Source organism: Sus scrofa, chromosome 6 (genome assembly GCF_000003025.6).
Source record: "Sus scrofa isolate TJ Tabasco breed Duroc chromosome 6, Sscrofa11.1, whole genome shotgun sequence".
In the NCBI taxonomy this organism is placed as follows: Eukaryota; Metazoa; Chordata; class Mammalia; order Artiodactyla; family Suidae; genus Sus; species Sus scrofa.
Genome location: NC_010448.4, coordinates 110,078,339 through 110,103,397, shown reverse-complemented (window position 1 = coordinate 110,103,397; position 25,059 = coordinate 110,078,339). Strand labels below are relative to the sequence as shown.

The 25,059-nt window shown below is 39.9% G+C and overlaps 1 protein-coding gene across 1 annotated transcript in view; it reads left to right on the top strand.

Annotated features, from left to right (window-relative positions):
* Window positions 1–25,059, top strand: part of ZNF521 (zinc finger protein 521) — a 289,311-nt gene that overhangs the window by 19,523 nt on the left and 244,729 nt on the right. The window contains 1 exon segment of the mRNA XM_021097750.1: window positions 8,950–9,129. The gene's annotated coding sequence lies outside the window, so the exon portion shown is untranslated.

Below are 25,059 nucleotides of genomic sequence, written 5' to 3'. Positions count from 1 at the left end.
TGTTGTGATTGCCGTAAGAGGCATTTTTCAGTCGATTTGGTCATTATATGTTAAAAAACTACACATACATGTTTTAAAATCATCTCTTTTCCTCCAGAGTGGATTTTTGGCAGTTTTAAAATCACTTGGATGTTGGAAATTAGACTTGTATATCTGGATATTAAAAATATTTTAGGTGATTTTTTTTTTTTTTTTTTGGTATGAAATGGAGGAAAGGATGCCGGAAGCTTGGTTTGAGACTGGGCGTAGGGATGGAGAAGTTGGTTTTGTTTGTGTTTGTAGGTTGTTAGGGACTCTACTCTGATATATAACAGCCCCTCACGGTTAGCCAGTGATGTTGAACATGAACGCATCAGGGTAACTGGAAGAATCAAGAGTTAAGTCTGGCAAGAAGAAAGACATGTGCCAAGAAGCCCCACAAAACAAAAGAACAGCAACAGCAATAGTAGGACCTTGCATGGTTCACTGGAAACACTTCATCTAGGAAAACAAAACAAAAACCTTTGCAGGATAATTTTTTCTTATTAGGTTAGATAATTTTGACTTTGTGGACCCATTGCAATGTTTCCATCTCATATGTGTTCTGTTGATTTATCTTTTTTTTTTTTTTTTTGGACTTTTAGGGCCCCTCCTGTAGCATATGGAAGTTCCCAGGCTAGGAGTCTAATCAGAGCTGTAGCTGCTGGCCTACACCATAGTCACAGCAACTCGGGATCTGAGCCGCATCTGCAACCTATACCACGGCTCATGACAATGATGGATCCTTAACCCAGAGCGAGGCCAGGGATGAAACTCATGTCCTCATGGATACTAGTTAAGTTCATTACTGCTGAGACACTGACAGGAACTCCTGTAATTATTTTTAAGTGGTTTCTTCTGTGCTATTTTCTTCCACATGAAGTCTATGCCTTTTAAAATGACTGTTTCAATGTGTTTATTTGGGTTTCTATTATGACAGTGGGATGGTGGTGGTCTAGTGCTGTTACTTTGTCTTTCAAAAAGGATGGTGAATTACATGTGGAATCATGTTAACTTTAAGGGTTAATGATCACCTCCCCCCCCCAAGACAGAATAAAAGAGAGCTGTTAGAGTCAATATCTGGTTTTGGTTTTTGCCAAGTTTTGCATGTATTTTTTTCCTTGGCTTTGTGGTGTGTTTGAAATAAGCCTAAAGTACAAGAAATCTCACCAAAGACCTCCTAAGTCCTAGGAAGTGTCACTGGGGTCTTTGCAAATCTCTCAAACTAGTTAAAAGTTAGCTGGTGTGATGGTGCTTTTTATGTCTGGTCTCTCTCCAGCTTTGGCTTTATTGGGATTATGAATAAAAGGCACAATCCAGGTGTGAAGATAGCGCAAAAGCAAATCATTAGCTTTAGTTCATACACCTCTTTTAAAGCCAAACCAGCAAATTCATCTCCGGGACCAGCTCCATCACACTCAATGCCTGGTCATCATTGAGCCGGCTCCCGCTTACTTATGGTCCTGGTCAGTCCTAAGTCCTCTAGATCCTGTTTCTGTGGTACCTCCCATTACTTCTTTTCTGCTACCGATTTGCTTGCTCTCTACACTTCTTCCCTGCCTGATGTCACAGCCTGCAGCCTGGTCTCCCTGCTTCCGGGTCTGGCCTCTTTCCAATTACTGCGGGGGCATCTCTTGAAGATATAAATGCCATCAGTCACTCTCCTTAAAATCCTTCAATGATTTCTCCTAGTGTCATAGCGCCGAGGTTGACATTTGAACATTTAGCTTGCAGTAGTTCCTTCATGATCTACGCACTCTTCCAGCCTTGTCCCTGCCACTGCGCCCCTCTCTTTCCTCTCTATCCACCACCCCTCATTTGACTAGCACAGAAGAACTTGCGCTTCCTGGAAAACATCATGTTTTATGCGTCTCTGCCTTTACGAGTCTCCTCTTTTTGGAGTGCCCTCTCTGACTTGTCTTCAGTGCTGTCCACCCGTTAAAACAGCCCAGTGCTGTCGTCTTTGGGGAACATTTTCCTGCCCTGTCCCATCTGATTTAAAAGCCCCTTGTCTGTGGGCTCCTCCATTTGGGGAAGTCTCCCACCTTCTGCAGTCATTGATTTACTCATCTCTCCTCCTGCCCATCTAATGTTGCGCATATGCAGAGAAATATTAAATTTTGAATGAAACACTTAGATAAATGGGGAGCCGACAAGCCTGCAATTTCTAGTCATTGCAAGCTGTAGCTGGCCACTTCGAGGGTGGAAAGCATCAGTGTCCCCAGACACCTGAACCCATTGTGACACATCGGTTGGAAAACTCTGCAGCAGATTGCAAGCTCCTTGGGACCAGGACCGGGTCTTAGACTTTGCTTCTTAGCCAAATGCCTGTTACTGCCTGGGTGCTCAGTAATTTTTTTTTTTTTTAACTGAAAATGTGACAGTCACTCAAAGTGAAGGTTAAATGACTTTCAGGTAGGGATGCGTTTATAAATACTCTATGTGAAATCTGGAGTGCCAAGGTTGCTGTCTTCTAAATTTCATGTTAATGATAAAGAGGAACCACGAAAAAGAAAGGAATTTGAGAAGGATTCTGATTGGAGGAGGAGAAGCTTCTTATTTGGTTCCAAAGTGTGCATGTGTATTTTTTGTTTTGCATGTGTGTATTTTTTTTAACCTCTCCCAAGGCTAATTTCCTCCCACTCAGCCTCCTCCTAGAAGGAATTTCATTGTAGAAAGAAGAGTGGCAATAAATTTATGTCTGGCATGTGTTCCTTCCTAATAGTGCATCTGTGCTATTTCTGTTTGGTCTTCAAGGATCATGATAGACCTGCAGAACAATCAAGCAAAACCACAGAAATTCTAAACTTCAACTCCATGATTTTGTTTAACATAGAGATCATTCTTTCTGTCTGAGAAGATTTTAGAGACAAGAGAAAAAATACATGAAAAGGGTTTTTTTGGGGGGTTTGTTTGTTTGTGTGTATATTTGTTTCCTTTTCCCTGTAAAACAGCTGAGTAACTTTCAGGGAATAGAGTGGTTAGAAAACACACATTGCGGGAACAGTAAAAAGAGTGCATTTTTATCCTTGATTGCTAGAACTCTTTGGACCTGTGGGCATCAGCCACGTCTCAGCTGGGGATGGCTGTCCCAATGCTGAGGCTGCAGTCTGGTATGCTCATCCTCGGCCACCTCATTGATGGCTTTTGTTTTTGTTTCATTTTGTTTGTTCACCATTTCTTGACAGTAAAAGTGAGGCTGCAGAGCAGCAGGTGGTGTGGGCCAGACGGCCGCACAGGCTGCAATTGCCACGTTCTTTCATTAGAGCCTCCTTCTGATTTTGTGACAGTGGATGTCTATTCTCCCTAAATCTATTTTCATCTTATGAGGTTTTCAGTTAGAATGTATATCTAGAGGCCCCCAAAGATCCCAGCCTTTGGTTTTTGAAAAGGAGGAAGGGTCCTGTTAACTCTTAATAGCCAGAAGGTAACTTTTCGTCTGTTCTTAGAAAGTATCAAGATACGCCAGCTGATGGGATTTGATGGGATTGGAACACACTTGTAGGGGGAGGCGTGCTTTCGGACTTGGTGTACTCTAAGCAGGGAGTAGTATCTGGTTTTCTTTTTAGGTGTAGGACTTCTTCTTCTTTTTTTTTTTTTGTCTATTTGCCATTTCTTGGGCCGCTCCCATGGCATATGGGAGGTTCCCAGGCTAGGGGTCAAATTGGAGCTGTAGCCACCGGCCTACGTCAGAGCCACAGCAACGTGGGATCCGAGCCACGTCTGCAACCTACACCACAGCTCACGGCAATGCCGGATCGTTAACCCACTGAGCAAGAGAAGGGATCGAACCCACAACCTCATGGTTCCTAGTCAGATTCGTTAACCACTGCGCCACGACGGGAACTCCCTAGGTGTGGGACTTCTAAAGACGTTTGTAAATCCTGCAAGGCCAATTGTTGTGGTCACACATGAACTTTAAAAACAACATCAGATGGAGTTCTTGTGTGGTGCAGTGGGTTAAGGATCGGCCTTGTCACTGCTGTGTTGCGGGTTTGATCCCTGGCCCAGAAACTTTCATATCCTGCGGGCACATCCAAAAGAAGAAAAATTCATGATTATTTGGCATGAGATTATTGTTAGTTTGAGATGCATCATTTGTAGTGATTTGGGGGGATTGGAGTGTGGAATGCATTTGTTTAAATTATTTGTTTACTTATTCATCATAGAGTTCCTGAAAATAAGACTCTGGGTTATAATGCTCTTTTTATTTTCAGAAGTTATCCTTGGAGGAAAGAACTTAGGCAGCTTTCCAAAATAACAAAAACTTATTTTTACTAGTCCACTAGTAATGTAGTGTTAAGCCCACTTTTTCTTGAACTTTTTTTTTTTTTTAAATAGTTTTAGGTAAATAAGATCCAGAAGGTCATGCTCATCACACAAAGCCAAGACTTGTTCTTTTTAAAAGGCAGTATGCATTTTTTAGCTGGTATTTTCTTGACCTTACTGGCACTATGTGGGTTGATTTCAGATTGAGTAATTCATGCCATGGTTGTTTAATTTGGTGAAAAGCTGGCTATGACCAGAGAACAAACTGTTAGGAAATGGTCCAGTTTTAAGTTTGCGTGTGTGTATAAGTGGAGTATTTTGGGTTCATTCATCTCTTGCCAATCTTAGTCGTTAAGCAATCTTCTTGCATTCATATTTACATCATCCTCAGAATCTTGTGTTTCTGCCACTCTCATAAAAAAGAACTGGTTTGTAAGGTAGAGCTTCAGGCTTAGAATCAACCAGAAAAGCCTCATTTATATCTCCGGCAAGAAGGACAGAGGGCCTGCACTGTGTACTCCCTGCCAGAAGTTTTTATAGTAATACTTTGTATCTAGGCTCTGGCTCTTACCATTAAATGTGCTTTTTATAGAGTACCAAGTTATAAATGTAGTGCAGCTACGGCATATTAATCTTACTGCAGAGATTTAATGAGGCAGTTGTTTTGCGATGGACACTATTGGGAGCAGCGAGCGACAGAGTTTTACTTTACCACTGAGCTGCAGAAATATTCCTTGCCTGGTAATAATTATAACCACATGATCTCTTAGTTTTTCTTTCTTTTGCCAGTGCTTTTCCATGCAAAAGTGGCTTGGAAGGAGGTCCATTTCTAGGCAGTGAAATGGATTGGAAATTGGGCTGTTTTCTCAGTGGTTTGACATTTTAACTTTGATCCGGCATGGGATCCTTGTTGCACAGAGAGAAATATGTAGGATGAATTTCAAGAATACAGATCGTCTTTGCCAGTCCACTGAGATGGCTTTTAGATATTCATTACTTTTACTTGACTTTTATATAGGTTATAAAAAGTAAATGTGGTGAAACCTCATTTTTACATGGACAGAATAGAATTTCTGCTGGTTGGCCTTAAACTGATCCCACACTTGAAATTAATTGAAGTCCATGGGTTTATTGCCTCCAACACTTTTAAGCCAGGGCAATTTTTCATTTTCCCCAAAGTTGTAATTTTATTAAACCAAGTTGTAGCAATAACAACCCTTATGAACAGGAGGATGAGAAGAAGGAAGGAACCACCTGCCAGGGAACATAATAGGGGGGAAAAACTCATACGTCTCTTAAATTTCCATTTAGAAGTAATGTTAACAAAATTGGAAACAGAGAGCTGCCATTTATTTTTATAATAATCATTGTGTCTCTCTTTCAAAATTAAGCCTTTTGTCCAAGACCAAGCAGTATACATCTTGTGCTTCCTAGGCACAGGAAGGATAAGCAGGAAAGTTGGTTGGGCAGGTGAGGTCATTTGCGATGGGGGACTCATGTTTGAGTGGCTCCTTTAGGGTAGAGGACAGAGGTGCCTGCCACCGTGATGGGGTTTGTAGTTGCAGTTCAGGGGGTAAGTGGATATTTCAAACTACTGTCGTTTGGGTGGGTTTGTAGCACAACAATAGAGTGGGAATACCAGCTGTCCTTCTTGCAGTGGTGTTGGCGGTGGGGTAGTGCTCACAGGCATGGACCTTGTATTTGTAACCCCTTAGGCTGAAGTCAGAGGTCTGAATGGCTAGCAGAGTAATAGAATTATTTTTTATGATTGGCTCTCCAAGGACTTTGTAAAAACTACATTACTAAGGCCATGTGCAATTATTGAAGTGTAGCCACCTGTGGGAAAGAAATGTTTGACAGTGTAGGCTTTCTAGAATCTTCCTCCATCAACTGCCATTAGGAATGGCAACTCCTAACACAAATAAACACATCTTTTGAATGAGGAGAAAGAATTCTTGATGAACGGGAGGTTGGAAAAACATATCTATTCGCAAGGAGAGAGTCTGAGATGCCGGCACTCATTACGCTACACCAAGGCATCATAGGCTATAATCGCACCCACCCCCCAGAGGGTCCCTCTTAAGTGGTGACCTAAAAACAAATTCGCCAGTTGGCTGGAGCTGGCATCCTGAAGTTGCAGCAGAAGTGAATAAGCTTGACTGACTTCAGTCCCTAAAGGATTCTATCTGTAAATGCAGAAGTGGAAGCAAACCCATTTTTTATTAGTCTTAAAATGACCCTCATTTTAATAACTAGCCACAGAGTCAGAAGCATGGACTGGGGTCATTCTTTAACTGTTAAGAGCAAAAGTATCATGCAGGCATTCGTATTTGTTTGATATTTTTTTATTTGGATTCATGTAAAGTATCCATAGTCTTGAATAATAAGGAAGGCACGTTCTTATCATTTTCTCTGCATACTACTTAACGTATTCAGAGTGTCTCCTTCTTTAAAAACAAACAGGCCTGCAAACCTGATGCGTAGCATTTAAATAATCATATTAAAATTCAGGCCTAGCACTCACATTTCCCTGAGTGCTGTCAGTTTTATGAGAAACTGGAAACTCATGCTAAACAACTAAGAGTCTTCAGTGTGTGCCTGCTGCCTTCCATCAAGTGTTTAAGTTTGCCATAATTGGGATAGTTACTTATTGTCCTGAGTTACTCTAATTTGGCGGTATTTTACCACTTGGTTTTGGCTTGTTGGAGCTCTTTGAACCATTACCTTTTTGTTGCGTCTGTAGCTCTGGATGAAACATTTGAAACCTGCAGTGGCAAATGCGATGGATCAGATATATAGTGTCCGTTTTGGAAAATGTAGGCATGTAAGTGCTTTTGACTTGGTGGTAACTAGTCTGTTCCTGTTGACAGAAGAAAAAATAAAAGCACAGGACTTTTTTTATATACTCCTTTTCCCCCTCCCTCCTCTCCATTCGCATCATCACTAAATAATTTTTCCTAAGCACTCACCTGGACACGGTGCTGTGCTGGGCAAAGTACAAGACAAGCGAAAAAGATCCTGTGATTATTCCCCCAGGGACTATTGGTCTAAAAACCGCGGTGTATTGAAATGAGCACAGCATAGTGTTGAGATAATAATTTTTCCAGATGGCAAATCAACCCAAATTACCAATTTACTTAGAACACTACATTCTTTTTGGAAACAAACAAACAAAACTACTTGCTCCCTGAATTGGAAATTCTGCCTTTTTTTTTTTTTTCATGAACCCAAGAGATTGTTATATATGTTGAAATGTAAGTTGATTTTGGCATATGCGAATCATTTGAAGGGTGGTGATATAGTTAAGTTGATGGCAGATGTGAAGAAAGGCTTTGGAACAACTGCCAGCCAAAGGGGAGGACCATGACTTATAGAAGTAGGTTCGCAGAAGCACGTGACATGCAGGGCAGCAGAAAGTGCTTTCAGACAGGGTGACTGCAGTGTGCTAGCGCTTAATGACTTTTCTAAGAAGTCTGGGCTAATAATTTGATTCTGGATTGTGATATTACAAATAGTTATCCTCCAGTTTTAAAAAAAATGACTACAGAGAACACATTACTTATTTTTGGGGGGTATCTTGATACAGCTCTTTTGTAACTGTTTCACTGAAAACTCTGTTTGGAGACATGATTTATTTCTGATTTCAGAGGACTTTTTGCTGTTAGACATGAATGTCCCACAAATTGTCATAGATTATATTTGATTTTTTCTAAAGAGGCATCCTCTCACCCCCTATGCTTTCCTGCAAAGAGGAGCTATGGCACTAGAATGTTTGGGGATACTTCTCTAAAACGAAGCAAAGGACAGCAGAAAAAAAGTCACAAAGTATTTATTGAGCTCTAAGTGAAAAACGCCACAGGTGATTTGCCCTCTTATTCCTCCTTGCTATTTGTGTGTCATTCTTAGACTTAGAATGGAACTATTTTTAGATTTCCCACTATTTAGCTTTTTGACACTAACCATGCCAATTCATGTTGTTGACCTGATAATAATTGTTCTTTGTATATTTTCTTTTATTTTTTGATGACTTTGAAAACAAGAGCTAAGCCAAGTGGATCTACCCTTGAATTTGTACTTGTTAGAGTGTTCTGCTGTGTGGTGGGGCTTATTTTGCTATTGCCGTCTAACAAATAATGGGGTAACTGTGTGTTTTGACCAGTTTATAAGTAAAGGTCAATTTTGTGCCTATGGTAATTAGCTCAGTTTATTCTAGACTTTTGGCTAATTCTGGTAATTTCCTGCGAAAGAGTATATTTAGCAGAAAAGGAATTCATTCTCAAGCACAGTGGTTTTTCCCATTTGCATTGGAGACTGTTTAATTTTAACAGTGATTTATCTCTCCCTTGTAAGCAAAAACCCTTACAAGGCTGTGAAAAAAAATGGCAAAGTTACCCGTAAGGGTGGCAAATTCTTTGAAAGAGGAGATGGGAAAGGGGCTACGTGTCAGAGGAGCAAAGGAAAAACTCTGGTGCTCACAAACTGATGCATTTTAGGGAAGACTCACTTTGGATGTTTCTGTAATAAAATCTGCAGTAAAGTCCTCCTAGCACAGCTTCAAGGGAAAAGGTGTTTCTCTTTTTGGTAGCAAGAAGATTAAATGTTACTTTAAAAGAACCTGTCTTTAAACCCCATACTTAGAGAGTCTTGATTTTTTTTTTCCAGACCCCAACTGTAAACTTGAAGACAAGACTGAAGATGGAGAGGCAATAGACTGTAAGAAGAGGCCGGAAGACGGAGAGGAGCTAGAAGACGAAGCTGTGCACAGCTGTGACAGCTGCCTCCAGGTGTTCGAGTCACTGAGCGATATCACAGAACACAAGATTAATCAATGTCAGCTGACAGGTAAACAATACTTATCACTTCTTGTCTTCTCATACTGTTCTGTTTCTGATTTTTTCAGTTTGTTCCTTTTCCCCTATTCCAACTGTGTGATTCCTATACTTGAGCACCTCGGCAAGTCAAGAAGTGCTTTAGGAAGAATTCTAAGATGATGGTTTATGGTGAACTCAGTGTCACAGCCCCTAGATTTGAATCTTACTCAGATTTTAATAGCTAGTTTAATGTTTTCATTTCCTTTTTTTTTTTTAAACTCTAGTGATACCATGTAGATGCTGAACCTGACACTGGGTGGCTAAAATAAAGTTTAAAAATACCTTCTGAATATGTTTCCAAAGAGGTTTAGCATGCATGAAGTTCTTTGAACTTAAATATCATCTCCTCAAGAGAACGTTCCCTGACGAGTCTCTCGCTGCTGAGTTTGGAGCCTTTTTGTGTTCCCACAAAGGCGGACCCTCCTTCTCCTCGAATATCACAGTGTCCATTGCAGGTGTTAACTTCCATCTCCCTCCTTAGACTGGAAGCTCATGGATGATAGGAAGTCTGTCTTATTCATCATTGGACCTCTGAGCCCTGCACAGGGTCTGGCCCACAGAAGGTGTTCCTAAGGCACAGAAGCTATTTTGATATAAGGTTCATAGGAAGAATCAGATTGAAAATGACAGGACGCATGAAATACTCAATTTAAGGTTGGATAAAAGTAAAACTCAGTTTACCAAATGTCTACCCTTTTTAAAAATATATCCTGCAAGAACATACCACACGAGGCTGGGTGAGACATTTTAGATGGATATCCTTTTTCAGATTCTTGTCATCATTTTTTCTCTTATTATTGGATGATGCTGACACTGCTTGTGTGTGTGTGTGTGTGTGTGTGTGTGTGTGTGTGTATCTCTTTCTCTCTCTCTTATTTTCCTAACACAAATCTCTCTTTAACTAACCATGTATAGGAAGTGTATTTACTGAACAAGCGGTTCTCCAACTGTTTTCCACAGAATGCTGATATTTTGGTAAGATTTTAAAAGGTGTTCCATTTTAAGTAGGTTTCCTGAAATGTTGGATTAAATCCAGATAAATAGGCTTCTTTATTGAAGAGCACTGTGGCTTTTCAAAAAGAAATTGTAGTAAGTGAGTTTATTATGGCATAGAATCATCTTTCTTTCAGAAAACCCATTATCCTTTTTTGGGAACATAAGTTTGAAAATCTATGAAGCTTATGTAAACATTGGCTATGTACATATTTTTTGTGGATTTTGGTGACTTTTATTTTGATACAATTCCAAATTTACAGAACAATTACAAAAATATTACATATAACTCCATTTCACTAAGTGTTTATATTTTGCTCTATTTGCTTTATCATTGTCTCTTTATTAATTTTTTTCTTAATCATTTGAAGGAAGGTTGGAGGAGTTCCTGTTGTGGCTCAGTGGTAATGAACCCTACTAGTATTCTTGAGGATGCTGGTTTGATCCCTGGCCTTGCTCAGTGGGTTAAGGATCCAGCATTGCTGTGAGCTGTGTTGTAGGTCACAGACATGGCTTGGATCTGGCATTGTTGTGGCTGTGGTTTAGGCTGGCAGCTACAGCTCTGGTTTGACCCCTAACCTGGGAATCTCTGTATGCTGCAGGTATAGTCCTAAAAAAAACCAAAAAAAAAAAAAAAGAAAGAAAAGAAGGTTCGAACATCACACCCTTCTACATATATCCTGTGTGGTGTTCCTCAGAACAACTGTATTCTTTTCCATGACACAGCATGCTTACCAAAATGAGGAAAGTTTACATTTAACACATAGAATACTGTTATCTAATCCACTATCAATATTTAAATTTCAACAGTTGTCCCAATAATGTCCTTCAGAGATTTGGTTTATTTGTTTGTTTTCTCATCTGGGATTCAGGATCAAGCATAACATTTAATTGTCATGTCTCTTCTGTCTCCTTTCACTGGGAATGATCGCTCATTTTTTGAAGAGTACCTGCCAGCACTTTAGAGAATGCCCTTCAGTATTTGGGGTTGTTTGATGTTTCCTCCTGATTAAAGTTAGGTTATAGACTTGCATGGCGGGAGCACCACCCACTGATCTTACGTCCTTCTCTGTACTTCAGATCGGAGGTACATGATGTTGGTTTTCACAAACACTGATGCCATTAACATTGGGTACTTGTTTAAGGTGAGTGGTGTCTACCAACTTTGTCCAGTGTTAGAAGTTGCTGTTTACCTTTTGTAAATAATAAGTAATTAGTGGTAAGATACTTTGACATTATATCAATATTTTTATTCTCACAAGACATCCATTTTAACTTTATAATTTTTGTATTTATTAGTTGGCTTTCTACTACACTTTCCTTTCTTATTCATTCATTTATTTTTTTATTTGTATTACCATGGGCTTTGGGATTTTTTTTTTTTATTCACTGGGCCATAATTCATTACCATCATTATTTTGATGCTCAGATTACCTGAGATCTGGCTAGTAGGAGTCCCTTCAAACTGGATCCTGTGTCATTTTCATCTGTCTCCCTCATTATTTGAGGGCTTACTCAGTTTCTGCTGCAGACAGATGCTCTGGGCTTATCATGTTCTAGTCCCAATTAGTCTTTTGTCCGAGGAGACCTGGTTCCTTTAAGAGGACAAAGGTATTAAGAAACCAAGATGTGGGCACTAAGTGTGCTAATTGATAAAGGTATATTGTTGATTATAAACCATCTCAGCAGATAGAATTAGGAAGTGTATGTGTATACTTAATGTAATACATGGGTAATATAGTTTATACAACACCATACCCACAAATATATAGACATGTATGTGTTTTTCTCTCTTTAATAAGAACCACATGTTCATATTGATGCCTCTAATTCAATTCAACCCTTGAGGTACCTCCCAGTCTTTTTTCTTGCCGTACTTGTTACTGCCTTCTTTCGCAGAGAGGTACCTAGCATCCACCATCCTCCATATGTTTACTTACTTGCTGATTCTAGAATACACATTAAGTAGTTTCAAAAGTGTTTACTCTTATCATCATGATAAGCTGACCAACTAACTAGAGTTTAACAGTTACTTATAGTTATTAATGCTATACTTTATGATGTAACATTTATATACAGTGACATTGATAAGTCCTACATGTACAATTTGATGAGATGTGACAAAATATATATACCTTGTCCCCCATATCCCTCTTAAGATAATTACCTACATCCTAGAAATATCTTTGGGCCCCTTTCCAATCAATATTACTCCACCAGAAGTAATTGTCTTTTCAGTTTTTTAAATGTATATTTGTTTTGCCAGTTCAAGAACTTCTTTGTGTGTGTGCATGTGTCCACCTTCCTTTGTTCATCATTGTATCTACAAGATTCATTCATGTTGCATATATAAGTAATCTATTCTTTTTTATTGCTGAGTAGTATTCCATTGTGTGAATGTATCATAATTTGTTTTTCATTCTCTAATTGATAGACATTTTGGTTATTTTTAGTTTTTGGTTGTTGTGAATAAAGTTGTCGTGCACCTTCCTTTAAAGGCTTTTTTGTGGACATATGTTTTATTTCTCTTGAGTTAATAAGTAAAAGTAGAATTGCTGGATTGTGGGGTAGGGTATATTTAACTGTATGAAAAACTTCTGGATCTTTACCTCAAGTGGTTCCACCATTTTATCCTCCCACCAGCAGTGTCTGAGAGTTCCAGTTGTGCGTCCTTGATAACATTTGCATTGCCAGTATTTCTAATTTAAGCATTCTATTGGGTGTTGATAGGTATTCTTTGTGGATTTATTTGCATTTTCTAGCTCATATACATTTAATTGACTTGGTTTAATGCATTTTTTTCCTCAGAATGCATAATTTATGGAAGAAATCCCATTAAATGCAGACAATTAGGATGATTCTGTTTTCAGTGGACTAGCTTTAAAGGGAAGCTTTACTTATGTGGAATCAACACTAACATTAAGGTGAAGACACAAGAAGCTAACTGATGTGGCCAGTACAAACTGTGCCAGCAAGATATCCTACTTAGGGAGTTCCCGTCATGATGCAACAGAAACGAATCTGACAGGTATCCACGAGGATGCGGGTTCCATCCCTGGCCTCGCTCAGTGGGTTGGGGATCCGGCATTGCCATGAGCTGTGGTATAGGTCACAGATGTGGCTCGGATCCCAAGTTGCTCATGGCTGTGGTATAGGCCTTGGAACTTCCATATGCCTTGGGGAGTGGCCCTAAAAAGCAAAAAAAAAAAAAAGAGATATCTTAGGTAAGAGTGGGGTGTCTCTCAGGTGAGACTAATAACTTTAAAATTCAATATTAAAAAAACAAAACTTTAAATTCTATTTAGTGTTTACCTTTTATTGAGTTCCTGCTATAGAATTATCCTTAGCTTTATGACATAGAATGGAAACAAGAAAAAATTATTCCTTGATACCTTTATCTATTATATGTATGATACTATATTTCTTTATATATTATATAGCTTTCCTGTCAGTTCAGAATATGCTGGATTTTTCAGCACATGGATATAGTGAGGATAATATCTATGGGTTAAATACTGTTTTTCCGCAAAAATCTCAAACCCTAATAAAATACTTGATGCATCTGGATCTTAAGCTTTCTAAAAGCTTAGAATTTAGTCTGTGTTCACATCATTTTATCCCACAATATTTCAATCAAAGGAAAGAAAACAGAAGATTGTTTGTGAGTTAACGAAACATTTCAGGAAAGGTAAATCTGAGGGGCCTTGGTCCTGCTTATTGATGTTCAGGGTAAATTTTTAATGAGGGAAAAAGTAGAAGTGGAGGACCACGGAGAGAACAAAAGCGGAAGAAAAAGAAAATCAGGAATCTTTCACATTTGTTTAAAGTGTTTAAGTTCAAACTTGAGTTGAGTTGGCTAAGGGGTGCCCTTTGGTCTAATCTGGAAAAGATTAAAGACACTGGCAGCATTTTAATTAAAAAAGTAATGTGATGCTTTTACTTCTTCCTTGATTAAAACCTTTTACTCTAAGTTAGGAGGTCCAGTGCTTCCAAATGTAGTTTCCTGCTGCTTTAGTTAACTCTTTTCTTGTCGCTTCTTCGTTTTTCTGGTGGACAAAATGCTGGTCCAGCAACAGAGGGTATTTCTAGTTGTGTTTTTCCCATATAGTTTTACTCTTTGTCTTTTAACTTGATTTGCCTTATTTATTTGTGCTAATTTTCCTCTGATTCCAGTCCTTTTTTCAAGATGGATTATTTCCTTGCTGTCCTTCTATCTCTCCTTCCTTTCTCCCTGACTGTTTTATAGTCTCTTGCTGTTTTCTCAACTTTCTTCTTTGCTCCCTGTGGCTTCCCTAATATTAATCTTGAAGTCTTTACTTACATGTTTGGTCCTATCCGTCTAGACCAAATTTGTATGAGGAAAGAAGGAATTCCTAGTACTGTACAGGAAGATTAAGTACAGAGTGGAATTAGGAGAGAAAAGTCTTAAAACTTGCTGATTTGCAAAATAACAGAAAACAGAGATATTCCATGGTCTGACATCTCTGGGAGTCAGGGCAGTTCTGTTGAAACTACCCTGAGCTGGTAAAAACCCTGCCCTGAGATCCGCCCTCTCCAGTCCTTAACCAAATGCTTTCTTGGTAACCTGAGATCTGTTCTTTGGTGACTCTCATCCCCTAGAGTGAGGTGCATTCCTTGGAGAGCCTGCCTAGGTGAAAAGCAGCTTGCTCCAAGTTGAAAGTTTTGAAATCCTGGTAGAGTCTTGCCAAGCGAGTCTAGACTAGACCTGGCCTTAGGAGATGAAGCTCAATCCTGGAGCAAGATGATCGATTCTAGACTCAAGAGTTGAAAGTCAAAGCAGGGATCCAGTAAACCCGAGGTCAGTTCATGAGCAGATCCCAGCAGATCCACAGACAGAGGACCCAGAGATCTGGAGGGGGTCACACACAGTTCATGGAGTTATCACTGAGGGGAATTCTGGAAGGTGGGCCCTGTGGTGGACAAACATCCAGATTTAGGAAAGAACAGTCCCTGATGATAATGAGGGACAAGGTGACCATCGTTGTCTTCGTCTCACAGCGCAGTTTTCCTCTAGTCTGCCATCCACCATGTGTAAATAAATTATATATCATCCCCGCTTGAAGGAATAAGGGGAAAAGTGAAAAAAATTGAATCCCACTCTTCAACCGTAGCAGTAGATGGAAACCACCTGTCTTGCCCCAGCCACGCTCTCTTTTCCTGGAGGCTGAGAAGGGAGGGAAATCAACACACTAATGCTGTTGGGACTCTCTGATGCAGAAGACAGATTATCAAAATATATATTTAAAGAAGGAAAAGCACAGAGAACCTCTCATTTTACTAATCCACAAACCCTATCATTTCTTGCCAGTTCCCTCAGGGGGTAGGGAGGGCTGGAAGCCAGAGGGGTCTCATCACACTTCTCAACAAAGATTTAATAGCAGGGTGCTATGGGGAAGGCTGAGATTATGGGGACTTTATTATGCTTACAAAACTGAGTCAGAACTAGCATTGTAAATCATCAGAACTAAGCTACACTTAACAGGATAAATGTGTAAATGCGTTTGGTAATACTGTATGCTTATTGTTCTGAATCGTTTTTCTCTTCTGCTAATTTGCAAACTTGAGTTGTCTGTTAAGTGTTCTTTCACATCATGAATGGGAATTGCCTGTGTGTAAATGCAGAAAAAACTAAATAGCATTGTATTAGTTAACTCTCTGGCCCACCAGATTCTTGGTAAGATGAGTAGGTTGAGATGAGTGTGGCAGCAAGACTGTTGAAAGTTGGGGGAACATAATTGTGGACCAGATTTAGAAAGCCTTAATCATATCTGTGGCTCTTTGGCAAATGTCAATACTGTATAGGTTCACTTTTTTGAGGAAAGGGAACCAAACTGATGATGGGACACTGTGCATCAGTATAAAATAGTGTGTTCACCTAATTTGATTTTAAAAATGATGAGACTTTCTGGAAGTGTCACAGAGATTTTGTGAACTGAGGCTTTTAGACATCTGGATTTTTTTGTTTGTTTGTTTTGCTAAAGAATTTAAAGAAAAAATGCAAGTGCATGAACATGTGCTATGTGGTTGTGGAAAATTAAAGACTGGTTGGTTCCACTTGACAATCAGGTACCCTAACCTTGGCAGTGGGGGTAAGAAAATGAGTGTTTTAATGGAATGAAGCATAGTTTTCACAGAAGCATATTATAACTGTTTTTAGAACTTTTGGGGGGCTGTCTTTCTTTTCAAATTGTTAGTTGAAATAAATTAATATGAAATAAACGTAACATTTTAACTCTTTATATTAATTAGGCTTAAGGCATTATATCTTTGATTTGCATATTCTACATTAATTTCTATATTAATTATTCACAATCTGTGATCAATCATTTTTGTATTATTTCTTTTTTTTGTTGTTGTTGTTGTTGTTGCTATTTCTTGGGCCGCTCCCGCGGCATATGGAGGTTCCCAGGCTAGGGGTTGAATCTGAGCTGTAGCCACCCGCCTACGCCAGAGCCACAGCAATGCCAGATCCGAGCCATGTCTGCGACCTACACCACAGCTCACGGCAACGCCGTATCGTTAACCCACTGAGCAAGGGCAGGGACCGAACCCGCAACCTCATGGTTCCTAGTCGGATTCGTTAACCACTGCGCCACGACGGGAACTCCTGTATTATTTCTTTATTAATTAGGCCTAAGGCCTGGTATATTTTGTTTTCCTATTTCCCTCTGTTTTGATTAATTTCATGTTTCCTACACAAAATATTTTTAGTGTTTTTAGCCTACTTCATCTCCAAACCCCAAGCCCCAAAATACAGTTCCTTGGGCTCCACTTATTCCTTTCCCAGCCCCTTCTCCACATGCTGCTTATTTTTCAGTCCAGCGGTTTTCCAAACATTTTGATTAAAAAAAATTTAGGATGTGTCTTCTTGGTGTGTATTTATCAGTGCATTACATAGATACATGTATGATTACAACACTCACAGAAATAGAAATTGAAGAATAAGGTGAAGATGAAATAAATAGGCTTTAAGAATAAATTTATCTTGGGAGTTCCTATCATGGCTCAGTGGTTAATGAACACAACTAGGATCCATGAGGACGCGGGTTCTATCCCTAGCCTTGCTCAGTGGGTTAAGGATCCTACGTTGCTAAGAGCTGTGGTGTAGGTGGCAGATGCAGCTCGGATCTGGCGTTGCTGTGGCTGTGGCGTAGGCCGGCAACTGTAGCTCCAATTGAACCCCTAGCCTGGGAACCTCTGTATGCCCTAAAAACAAACAAACAAACAAAATTATGTCGTTTTGAAGTCCTAGGCTAGATGCATCTGTTCTGACAGTGTGCTTTAATGGCTGTAAGAGCTGTCTCACAAAACCACAAAGAGAGAACATATGATACTGTTTCTCACTGAGGTTCATAATTATCCATGGTGGCTATAAGTCCATGGTTGAAATAACTTTTCCTGATAATCTCATTTTTGTTTTGTCAACTTTTGGTCAGATCTCATTAGTTTTTTTCTCCTCACCTCCTTCATACTGTGGCTGGCAAAGAGCTTTCACTCGGAGTGGAAGGGCTGGACTTGCCATTTTCCTGTTGATGACTTGTGCTCGGCTCTCAATGTCCTGCAGTTTCCTTGCAGAAAATGTTAAAAATCACTGATCAAGTTAAAAACAACTTGAGGGTTTTGTGTGAATTATGTTAGCTAACCTTCTACAGGATAATCCACAATGGTCTGTTTCACTGGGCACTGTACACTCTGCTATTTTGAGGTGTGGGGAGGGGATGAGAAGCAAGGGTGCCCTGGATTTAACTCCTCTGCATGTTTCTGGGTGGCTTCTCGTGGCTGACATCCCTTCAGATTGGTTGTTAAATATTCAGACTATCTTTTCTACCCCAGGATATGTACCCTATATTTTAGAGACCACTGTTCTTGACTACCTTTTTTTTTTTTTTTTTGGTCTTTTTAGGGCTGTGCCCATGGCACGTGGACGTTTCCAGGCCAGGGGTCGATTCGAAGCTGCAGCCGTCTATGCCATAGCCACAGCCACAGCCACGCCAGTTCCTAACCACGTCTTCGACCTACATCTCAGCTCACAGCAATGCTGGATCCTTAACTCTCTGAGCAAGGCCAGGGATCGAACCTGCGTCCTCATGGATGCTAGTCAGATTCATTTCCGCTGAGCCACAAAGGGAACTCCTTGACTATTTACTTCATCATGTGAAAAATAACTCACCAAGGCTTGGCTCCTCTCTGTTTTAGAGAAGACAGTATGGCTGAGTGTGTCCTTTTCTTGGTCTGGTGGGGCCACTGCTAAGTTCTGCCACACATTTACCAGAGAAAAAGCAATTGTCTGTGATGGGTTCCAATCTCCGAAGCTGTTGGCTGAGTGAGCTCCTTTTCCTGGTGTTGGAGGAAGGGTCAGTTAAACTGTTACCTGCAAGAGAAGCTTTGTGACTTCCACGTTGATTCTGCCACAGCAGAACTTTTGCTATGGGTATCCAGTCTACTGTTCGTAATCTCTTTGTGAATTTCTCTACCAGAACATGGATGTAAAAATAGTCATTTTTAGACCTACTGTTGTCTTGATTTTTTTTTTAATGCTTTGGCACATTGGAATTGGGATTTCTAAAAAGCCTGTGCTGGGGAGGTACATTTTCCCACTATGAATGATGAATTATTGCATGTTTTAATTTACTAAAATTAAATAGCTGGCATGTTGAAGGGTAGTTTAAGAAATATTTTCTCTGTATTCTTGATGTGCATTTTAAAATTAGGTGTTTTTACTGTCAGCCTGTCTTAATAACTTGTGAATCACAAGAAAGCTACTGATTATGAATGGAAAATTCCTGAAGGATGAAATCGCCTTAGAAATAGAAAATAAGTGGATGAATTCACTGTCTTTTTTACAAGTAAAACCCAAGTGGAGAATATCCTGTATTAGCTTGACCTCTTTCTGCAAATTACCTGCTCCCTGATTAATTGGAGGGCTTTTTTTGCAGGGGGGGGGTATGATTTTTATTTTTTCCATTACAGTTGATTGACAGTGTTTGTGGGTTTTGAAATAAGCATTTTGAAATGAATAGAACTCAGGAAGCAAATCAGTATTATTTGTCTGAATATTAAAAATGTTACCTTTCGATGTCTTTTGGAACCAGCACTGTTGTAGAAGAATGGTCTGGCCTTAGTCATATAATTGACAATGAGCCTGTTATCATCTAATTCTATGGTTTCCGGATTTATTTGCCAAAAATCGTAAATAAAATGTCAAGAACACAAACCATGGGAGAATATCTTCAAGAATTTCCACCGTGTCCTTGATGGTCATTGATGGTAGTTAAAGCTGTCAGTTTGCCCCTGTAGAGAAGTGTAAAGATTATAAATGAACGGCTGTATTTGGGATGTGGAAACAGTGGGGCCTCTTTTGCGGGGAAGGTAGATGAAAAGAGACCAACTACTTCCGTGGTCCTGAGCAGCGGTTCAGTCGGTCGGTCCGAGAAGCAGGGCAGTGTTTAGCTATCTGGGTACAGCCGTGTGCACATAAGAGCTCTGCCACATGCAGCCGGTCCGCACATGTGAAATGCGACAAGCTAAAACCTAAAAGTTTGAATTTTTACATTTTTGCATGACTGTGCTTTTTTTTTTTTTTTTTAAATATTACTCTACTTAAAATGCTTGTGACCCATATCTCCTTCCTTTGCAAGGCAGTGAGTGGATAGGAAAAGTAGACTCTTTTCCCATCCTTTCTCTTTGTGTGACGTCTATGGCTGGGGATCTTGTCTGTGGGGAATGGCAGCAATGTCACAGAGATCTATGACCTCTTAATAGGCCTTGGGAGGGGAAGGCAGGAATCATTCTACACTGTGCCTCAGGGCTTAGTTCTTTTAAACTTCAAGGAATTGGATGGAACTCTTCACTCCTCCTTTCTTTTAGCTTTACCTTCAGGGGAAATTGATCGATTAGAGGTGATTATTCCACAAACTCTGAACCCTTTTCTCCTCTTTGTTCCAACTGGAGCTCCTCAAAGTTTAAAGGCATTGTGTCTCCTGGGTGAATTGTAGAATGAATTTAAGTAGATTATTGGGTAGAACTCTTTGAGCACACATTAAAAGTGCTAAAAAAATATTATTTGGAACAGAAGGAAATATGCGGAGCAAAAGGATAGAGAAACATTTTTCAATGTAATTATAATGTAATTATGTGGGATATTTTTGAGCAAATGATTAGCTATTAGAATGTAGACTTATAGGAGTGCTTCAAACCAAGAAAATAATAGGGGTCAGTGCAGCAAATGGACAGTTGTGCAAAATCTGGATGGTGAGTAAGACCCTAATAGGACTGAAGACAACCATAAATGACTGGCTTTATATGTGTCCTCTATTAAGCACAGCAAGATTCTACTAATTGATTGCTTTTAGTTTTTTCTAACTTCTCTGTTTAACAAAAAAAAAAAAAAAAAAAAAAAGATTTAGATCTAATTCTTTCTTGGCATATGTGATCTCTTTGCCTTATTGACATCGTGGACCTTGTTTGAATTCTTTTTAACACTACGTCAATTTAATTTTTCTCCCTTAGAAAAAAATCAAATTCCTGGACTCTACCTACCCACAGAGCAGTATTAGCTCCCCCTGGTGACTAAATAAAAATGTAGACAAGGATGATAGGGGTGATGAGCTTCCTTAACTTTCACCTTTAAAATGCACAATTAATATTAGGATGCATACGGTTAACATGTACACTGAACTATTTTCCAAGAAAACATTACAATTTGTCTTGAGAAATGTCCATTTTCATGTCGGGTTATTTACATAATAAAGGCAGATCTATCTTATGTGGCTTTCCTGGAGTTGTACCCATTGTAATGACACCAGAGTTGTGGTTTCTGATGTGGGAGGTATTAGAACTGAGGGCAGATATTCAGGTCTTTTGTAAACTGGGAGGTGGTTATAGACACAAAACATGAAAGGGCAGCTCCCAGTTTGCCTGTGTCTATCAGTCTTGCAAGATAGATTTTCTGTAGGAAAGGTTATCATTGTTAAAATGAGTTAAAAGTTGTCTTCAAAAAAAACAAAAACAAAACAAGCAAACAAAAAATCCAGGAGTCCCGTTGTGGCTCAACGGAAACAAATCTGACCAGCATCCATGAGGACACAGGTTTGATCCCAGGCCTTGCTCAGTGGGTTAAGGATCCAGCTTTGGTGGGAGATGTGGTGCAGGTCACTGACCTGGCTCAGATCTGGCGTTGCTGTGGCTGTGGTGTAGCTGTAGCTCCGATTCGACCCCTAGCCTGGGAGGCTCCATGTGCCATGGGTACGGCCCTAAAAAGACCAAAAAAAAAAAAAAAAAAAAAGAAAGAAAGTCGTCTTCATGTCTTAGTTATTGTGAATAATGCTGCAGTGAACATAGGTGGGCAGGTATCTCTGGAAGATCCCAATTTCAGATCTTTTGGATGTAAACCCCGTTTTCAGATGGATATATTCTGGGAATCCAATGTGCAGCATTGTAGTTATGGATATTTATGCTGTATTATATACTTGAAAGTTGCTAAGAGAGTAGTTCTTAAGTGTTGTCACTAAACAAGACATGGTAATTATGTGGGATGATAGAAGTGTTAACTAACACTATTGTGGTAATTGTTTTACAATATGTGAGTTATCAAGCCATCACATTGTACATCTTAAACTTGCACAATGTTTTATATCAATCTTATCTCAACAAAGCTATAAAAAATAAATTTCGGGGGAACAACCCTATTACATGTTCAACCACCAAGGTTTATTTTTTGTTGTTGTCTCAAGAAGACATTTTTCCAATTTAATTAGAAATTATTTAAAGTGTATATTTTTATCACTTGGATTGCCTTCTAGCTGAATTCTTACAGTTTGATTTCTAAAAATTTTCCCCATTGTAAGTATTGGTTTGATAGACTTTTGAGAATGCCTTTATAATCTTTTTGAAAAGAAATTCGTCAAGTCTGTCATATACTTACCACAGTCAACCCTCCGTATCATCAGGTTCCGCAACTGTGGATTCAACAAACCCACAGACCGAAAATACTTGGGGGGAAAAGTTACAAAAAAGCAGAACTTGAATTTTCATTTACATGCTATTACATATTAAAAATTATCTAGGGATGATTTAAAGTCTGTGACGGGCTATGTGTAGGGAGTATGTGTAGGTTGTATACAATACTAGGGACTCAAGCTTCCATGGATTTTGGTATCCGCTGGGGTGTTGTGGAACCAATTCCCCATGGATACACAGGAATGCCTGTATTTCTTATTTGTATTTTTATTTTCTAGGAGAATAAAGGATTTGCTTTTTACCTGTGTTTTTTACTGGTTATTGGAAAGCAATGTCTGTGACTGTATGATCTGGTTTGATATGTTGTAGTGAATATCTTATGTTATTATGCATTCAGAAGCAAAGATTTATAATTTTATCTGAGAGCTAATATTTGAATTGTTCTTTCGCTTCTCCTGTTCTTCTGAATATTTATTTTCTCCCTATAATTTGGCACTCCCCCTTCCTTGTTTTTTCTGTTTTTTGTTTGTTTGTTTGTTTTGGATTATTTTTCCTTTCCTAAGGCTTTATTTTTAGGGTAGGAGCCTTAGCCCATTGGTTTATGTTTGCTGCTCGTTTTTCCACCAAGGTACCTCCTGGATTGAGAGAAAGGGTATGACCTTCTGCGTTGTCTCTTCTTAGTATCACCTTCTTGGCCCGTGGACATCTAAGTGAAGCTTCTTTTATAGTCATTGATCTCATTTCGTCATTTGGCCTGAAATGATGACATGGTTGTCAAGCAGCAGCTAAACAAAGCCCCTCTTCCTTGGTTCTGTTTATTTCTCTCTCCTTATATTACTTTTCTTACTTCTTTCCTCAAGCAGAAGGCCTGAGCTTTACAGTTTTGTTTGCCCCAGTACCTTGCAAAAAGAACAGAGGACCATGTTTTTGTTTTTGTTTTTTTTTAATACATCCAATTTATTTTATTTTTTTTTCATTTTTTTTTGTCTTTTTGCTATTTCTTGGGCCGCTCCCGTGGGCATATGGAGGTTCCCAGGCTAGGGGTCAAATCGGAGCTATAGCCACCCGCCTACGCCAGAGCCACAGCAACGCGGGATCCGAGCCGCGTCTGCAACCTACACCACAGCTCACGGCAATGCCAGATCGTTAACCCACTGAGCAAGGGCAGGGACCGAACCCGCAACCTCATGGTTCCTAGTCGGATTTGTTAACCACTGCGCCACCACGGGAACTCCAGGACCATGTTTTGACTGAACTTTTGCCATCGGTCCCTCGTAGATGGAGCTTAAGTTGGTGCCTCACAATGAGAGTTGTGAACAGACACGTGTTTATTAATACGAAGTTATTACATTGATTGGATACCACAGCTGAGCTCAGTATCATGAAAAGGGTATGCTCCATTCCTTCCTCCACTGAGAAGGCCATGCAGAGATAGTGACATGAACAGCACCTCTCCATAGTTTGTTTTTCCAAATACAACTATGCATTTATCAACAGTTCAGTTCGGTAAACATTTATCAAGATTCCACTGGTTGTCAAATAAGTACTGAAAATACAGAACCCAGGATCTTCTGGGAGAAAAATGGTTGAGAGTGGGTCTCTGAGCCCAACCTGGACTCAGGGCTGGCTTCCTGGAGCACGTGATGCCTTGAGTGGTGAGAGAATTAGCTTGTGAAGACAGGGGGGTGGGTGGGGTGTTTCAGGCATGCAAAAGAGAAAGGAGAATAGAAAAGGGATATGCAGCAGAATAGTGTCTGCAGGGGCAGCTTCAAGTTGGAGGAAAAGTGCAAGAACGGGAATTAGTGAGAGAAGATGAATGTATTGGTCACCTATTGCTGTGTAATAAATGACCCCCAAATTTTTTAACTTGAAATAACAGTTGTTTATTACCTTAAAGATTCTGTAGGTCAGGAATGTGGGAGCAGCTTACCTGGGAGATTCTGATTTGGTTTCTCATGAGGTTTCAATCAAGGTATTGGCCAAGATTACAGGTATCTAAAGGCCCGAAAGGGGCTGGAGGATTGGCTTCTAAACTCAATCACATGGCTTCTGACTAGAGACTTCAGGTCTTCGCCACATGGGCCTCTCCGTAAGATAGCTCATGGCAGAGCAGCTGGCTTTCCCCAGAATGAGAGAAGTGAGCAGGAGGAGGACAGAGAGGGGAAAAGGGGATGGAAACGGGCGGGGGCGGGGGATGGTGAGAAGCTCCAATGTTTCCTATGGCCAAACCTGGGAAGTGGCATACCATTTCTTATGCCATATTGTATTACTGGTCACATAGACCTACTCTGATGTGATATGAGAGAGAATTACATAAAGGCCTGAAGGCCAGGAGATGAGGATCACCGGGGCCATCTTTTTTTTTTTTTTTTTTTTTTTTTTTGTCTTTTTTGTCTTTTTAGGGCCGCACCCTCAGCATATTGGAGGTTCCCAGTCTACAGGTTAAATCGGAGCTGTAGCTGCTGTGCCACAGTAATAGGCACATCAGATCTGAGCTGTGTCTGCAAACTACACCACAGCTCATGGAAACCCCCGGTCCTTAACCCATTGAGCAAGGCCAGGGATCGAACCTGTGTCCTCTTGGATGCTAGTCAGATTCGTTTCTGCTGAGCCACGACGGGAACTCCCACTGGGCCCTCTTGAAAGCTCTTTAGTGCCGTGGGCCAGGAAGCAAAGATGGTTCTGGCCAAGGGGGTGGGGTGAATTTGATGAAGTTAAATTTGATTCTCGGGCCCGTGCTTTTAAAACTTCTCTGAGGAACTTCCCAGGTTATCAGCCAGGGAGGTGTGGAGGCGAGTAGTTCAGTTAGCTCAGGTAGCAAGGATATGCCATTCCCTGCAAGCAGAGCAGCCCCAGATTAGAGTTATTTATATATACTGGATACTCAAGGTTTCATTTTTTTGAGTGGAGTTTAGAAGCTGAGGAATGG